We start from the raw sequence: 6,238 nt of genomic DNA on the forward strand, positions 1-6,238 counted from the left end.
AATAAGCAAAATAAATCACTTAGGAAGAGGTGTTAGGGAGCTTCCTAATCCGACGAGAATACTGTTCTCAGTGGCTATGGAGATTTCGTAGCGCATTTTTCTTAGCGATTTATTTTGCCCTATGAACCTTAATATCTTCTTACATGTCACTGATATAAACTGGTAATTAAAAGACATAACATACGAGAGGACAAGCTGTAGTGGGGGAAATAAATCCAAAATAAATCGCCATGAAAGAGGCGTTACGAAGCCTCCTAAGTCTACTTGAATATAAGACTTAAGAGTAATGGATATATAGTGCTTTAATTACAACCCACGCTCTGTTTGACCTTTTGGGTGTGGGGAAAAAAAATGTTATAGGAGATGCAGGCTTGTTCATCGTTCAAATCTCTCTCTCTCTCTCTCTCTCTCTCTCTCTCTCTCTCTCTCTCCATAACTATCTACCTACCTTCCTACTTACCTACCTACAAATATAATAAAATCTATCTGTCTATCTATCTATCTATTTCTTGCTCAACACCGCATCCTGTGAGGAGTGCCCTTCTCTTGATATCAGTAGAATATTGTCAGATTTCAGTGTGACTCCTCAACCCCTTTAGAGCAATGACGTCTTTTTTTTATTTTATTGTTCTTATTAGTTTATTCTTGCTGCTACCAGACGATTTTATTCAGATTTTATTAGGAGAGCCCCCTCCCCCCCGTGGAGTTGGAATTATTGAAAGCTAACGTACTCATCGTCTGCAGTGTCAAATTGTTTCACGCAACATGTGCACCAATACCTTTTCGATCGACGGTACGGTTGCGGACATAAATACTGATCCACTTCATAACGATACATAACGAGACAGTGAACAATGATTTTCGGAACTCGGAACCCAACACACCATTCAGAATAATATCCTAGGTTTCATATCTGTTCGACCAAATAGTAGAACATAATTTGGCGTCCGCAACTGCACATACGTGGGCCATAAGGTTCTGCTCACCCTCCACTCCTACCCCTGGCTGGAGGAAAGTCATAGCCAGGGAATTCACACCAAACCAAGACCGGATCCAGTAACGGAGGCCGAGCGACCTCGTTCCTCGATATCCTACGACCACTCCCACTGGGCTAGCCACAACTGCTGTGCGTGTCTGCCCTCCAACTCCCATCTGTGGCAGGAAGGAAAATTTTACTACGTGACTGACTTTACACAGACTCACGTCCAACCACAGAGTCCTTACTTTCCCTCATCCCTCCCCTTCCCCTCTCCCTCTCGCCTCCCGTGCGTAGGCACTTAAGTATGTAGTGTACGTACGTAAGGATGAACACATGCCAGGATGTACGTATGCGTTTGCGTACATGTGTACTTGCGTACATACGTGGCCAAAGTATTTGTACACATAAACAAGTACAGGTACAGTACCTACTCACATACGAAAATATGTATGAACATAAATCAGTACGTAGATACTTCTGTACGTCTGTAGGATGAGCAAATAAGGACGTGCGTACAATGTCCAAGTGGTAGGTCGAAGATTTACTTGACTATGAAAGATTAAGTTTGCAATGACACTGCTATTCGTGCACTCTAGGCCGGTCTGAAGTGCCAACAATTAGACTTCGTTCGGTGCGAAACCCTGGCCAGGACTTCCTATTGCAGGGGTAGACAGAGGGTGTGCAGAAACTGTGGCCCACGAGTGCACCTTCTTCACCAGCCCAACCTCATAGGACATCGGTCCCTGGATACAAAACAAAGTACATCCGTGCCCCAAGCCTTGTTTACGTCAGTGTGTGACGGTGACTCATATCCTCGCCAGCTGGTCGGGCACTTACTCATACACACAAACACACACACTAACACTCCGCCCTCACACTCACACAACGGTGCCCTCAGTCACAAGGAAACTTTAGGCGGGTCACCCCCAAAGTGAACAGTGTGCAGGTCGGGCAGGGAAATCCAGAAGAAAATGATCACTGGAACGCTGGGATTGTCAGTGTGAAGACGCTGCGAGAAATGCCAGATAAATATTATTAAGAGCTGCGCCATTATAGCGTCGACAACGACAATTACAACCACAGTGCCAGAAAAAAAAAAAAAAAAAAAAAAGAGTGCTTAAGCATCGAAAAAACAAAACAAATGGAAACATCAATCCCATAAGGAAAATACCGAAAAAGGTCATCACGTACCCATTGCTGTAAGAAAGGTACTTACAAACTCTAGAAAGGTACGGTAACTGATTGTCATAACGAAAGTGCCCAAAAAGATTGTTACAACAGCACTGACTTTAGGAAAGTAATTACAACGTCGAAAAATACTATTATACTGTACTCTAGTGCTGTGACGACAGTGCATGAAATGTTTTGAGTAAATTGTCTGATAGCAGTGAATTTTGATTAGAATAGCCATCTCCGGGGAAGACTGTTGAAACACTGCCAAAGTGCTTACTACGACATAGTTAAAATGTCTCGGGGTAACAAGATTAATTAGGAAGGCCAAAGGATAATGGGGACTTTCTAATCTCTCTAGTGTAACAAGCCTATCCTAAGCTGAATAAAATCATCTGGGAGTAGCGAAGAATATATGTTCTAAAGAATGACAGTATATCGGTCAACCAGAAAATAATAATATCACAAACTTTATTATTTGCAGAGACATTGATTACATCTTCAAAATAATCAAGAGCTCCTGTCCAACTCTTTCAAGTCCCAGGATGAAGCGACTGGGGCTGACGGTGTATTGTGGGGCGCTCTGTGTCCACTTTGTATTCTGCCACTTGCCTTACGATGTTGACAAAGTTCACTCGCATCCCCTAGCCTCTCGCGATCCCACCAGCAAGGAAGAAAGAGCGGATGAGGCTCTGAGAATGAAGTGCAAGGAGGAGGATCTTCCCACTTCATCCCATTACCCCAAGGAAGTGGGAGAAGTGGATATTGTGAGGAAGAAACGCAGCGGAGTGGATCTTTTTGTTTCACCCAGTCATCTCGAAGTGACAAGGACTCTTAGGATAAAGCGCGGCAGACTGGATTATTTTGCATCACCCTACTGCACCATTCACGAAACTCAGCCTGGTCAGGATTTAACCAGAATCGTGAACACCCAGAGGAGTGAGCACAGCTTCTTCTTCAAGCCGCTGTCAGGTTTCCGCAGCCTGGTGTTCCGCATGGTCGTGAATAACAGATTTGATTTGAGTGGGTCGTACGAGTGGCCGAGGAAGAGTTTAGTGGTGCATGGGTATGAGTTGGGTGAGGATAGCGTTGGCATGGATGGGTGGCTGCCAGTTTATGTTGAATATTACCGTCATCGGGTCTCTGGTACGACGGACAAACTGGCTCTGAGGGTGAGTGTGGGGGCGACTGCAAACCTCACCAAGAACCTCATCACTCGTAACCGCTGGACGCATGAATACAAAGGTTTCACTGCTTATGCTGAAGGCAGGGCAAGCTACAGTTTCGGCTGCTATCCTTCCGATGTCCTTCTAGTTCCCACTGTCCATCTCCCTCACAGCCAGCAGGTGTCTACCCCTAACAGCAGAGTGGATCTCTCTGCTATACCTGATTACTCCGGAGAGGTGAAAGAGGTGGATAATGTGAAGATAAAACGCAGTGATTTGGATCTTTCCACTTTGCCAAGTCGCTCTGAAGAGATGCAAGAGACAAGTACTCTGACGATGAATAGCAGTGGACTGGATTTTTTTGCATCACCAAACTGCTCCATTCAAGAAACGCAGCCCGGCGACGATTTAACCAGAATTTTTAGCAGCTCAAAGAGTGAGCAAAGCTTCTTCTTTAAGCCATTGTCAGGGTTCGGTAGTCTGATGTTCCGCATGATCGTAGACAGCAGAATTGACTTTGGGGGACCTTACGAGTGGACGGAGCAAAGTTTGGTGGTGCATGGGTATGAGTTAGGTGAGGACACTGTTGGAAGGGATGGGTGGCTGCCGGTTAAAGTTGAATATTACCGTCACCGAGTCCCTGCTGCGATGGATTCCCTAGCACTGAAGGTGAGTGTGGGAACAACCGGAAACCTCAACAGGAGTCTCATCACCCATAACCGCTGGACCCATAAGTTTAAAGGTTTCAGTGGTTACGTTGAAGGAAGGGCACGCTACAGTTTCGGCTGCTATCCTTCTGGTGTCCTTCATGATCCCTCCATACGTTTACGTCATAGCCAGCAGATGTTGCCCTCGCACGAATCTCTGGTGGTGGGCGGCGTGGTGGGTGGAAGCTTGCTGCTGGTACTGATTGCTATGGTCATTGTTCTGCTGGTGAGAAAACGCATTCAAGATGGACCCCCGGCCATCCCCAAGCAGCTGCCTATGGAAATGGTAATAAAAACTAGAGCATTCATTTTACTTACATTTCCTAGTGTCAGTACATGGGTATACCAAATATACACAAACTTTTCTTAAATAATATGTATACCTTGCCGCATATATTGAATTTTTAATGTTTATGTTGTCAATAATCTAGTTCTAAATTTATCATAAACACTTTTCATTAGCAACAGTTGGATGGTAGAGTATGTATAATTTTCTTACCTCAAAAATCGGGGACTGCATTTAAATTCACTCTCTCAGATTTGTTAATATGGCCATAAGCACTGGAAGGCAGTGTTATTAAGTCTGAGATCTGGAAACGCAATGCAAACCTCAACCTTTCTTTTGCACATTACTAACACATGATGAATTAGGAATGAAGTTTGATTTTTTCTACTTCGCTATATTAATTGCCCCTCTGTAGCCTACACCTTGTCCTTGCCATATTAATTTTTGCTTCTTTTTTTCAGTATTAATTTACAACCCTCTTCTTTTTCCATAGTTATTCTACGTCTCCTTTTTCCAGTATCAATCTACGCCTTCTTTTCCCATATCAATCTACGCCTCATGCTTTCTCTGTATCAATCTACGTCTCATTCTTTTTCCAGTATCAGTCAACACCTTCTTCTCTCTCTCCAATACAGCTTTTGCGCCAAGCCCAGGTGAGTTCGGAGCCGGAACCGACATACGAAGAATTTGATGAGGAGACACTGGCCAGACTAAGACGGAAGCTTGACCCCGAGAATCTTGGAGGCTGTGACGAAGAAAGGGCAGTCCTGGAGGCGCCACACATCACCAAGGGCAAGACCAAGGGCTTCCAGGGGCCATGTCGAAGTGGTGGGGACGTCGACGGCGGGAGAGACCTCGGTGGGGCTTGTGGTGGCGCTGTCAACGGAGGAAAGGTACTATATTTTCGATTTTTCTCTTTTTTTCCTTTTTTTTTTTTTTTAAGTCCAAGGGCAGTATTCGCTTAATTGTTTAAGCCTTAGGACCGTATTCATAAAATTTCTTAAGCCAAAGTGCCGTATTCACTGATTTTCTTGAGTCTAAGGGCAGTATTCAGGTATTTTCTTGAGTCTAAGGGCCGTATTCACATTTTCTTGAGCCTAAGGGCAGTATTCACGTATCTTCTTGAGTCTAAGGGCCTAATAATAATAATAAACAGTAACAATGATAAGATAACTTTGGGTAAACACACACACACACACACACACACACACACACACACACACACACACACAGAGCAGTGAATGGTTAAAGACATCTGGCTCTAGCTATAATAATATATAATACAATTTCCCAGGACTCACGAGCGGTAGAGAACGTGTATGAGAATGCTGGAACGCTACGGCTGCTGGAGGAGAAGGAACGGATGTGGAAAGAGGATCCGAAGCTGGGCCAGGCGCCGGAAGATCACTACGTCGAGATGCACGGGATTGTCAGCCGCACCAGCAGCCTCAATAAGTAAACTGCAAGAGACGTATTATTTGCACCAACAGGCTTAATAAGTGAACTGCAAGAGGCGTATTATTTGCACCAACAGGCTTAATAAGTGAACTGCAAGAGGCGTATTATTTGCACCAACAGGCTTAATAAGTGAACTGCAAGAGGCGTATTATTTGCACCAACAGTCTGAATAAGTGAACCACAGATGTGTTATTTGCCTACTATTTGCACCAATGGCCCTTGCAAGTGAACCATATGGCACGTATTATTTACACCAGTATCTTTAACAAGTGAACCAGATGACACATATCCCTAGATGACACACATACTTAACAAGTGAACAGTATGAGACGTACTATTCACACCAACAGCTTTAACAACTGAACCATATGTCACGTACTATTCGCACCAACAGGCTTAACAACTGAACCATATGACACGTACTATTTGCACCAACAGGCTTAGGAAGGGAACGGAATTGTGATGCTCCAAA

This window comes from Coenobita brevimanus, chromosome 80 (genome assembly GCF_032717465.1).
Source record: "Coenobita brevimanus isolate Jiangsu-jjx chromosome 80, ASM3271746v2, whole genome shotgun sequence".
Classification (NCBI taxonomy): Eukaryota; Metazoa; Arthropoda; class Malacostraca; order Decapoda; family Coenobitidae; genus Coenobita; species Coenobita brevimanus.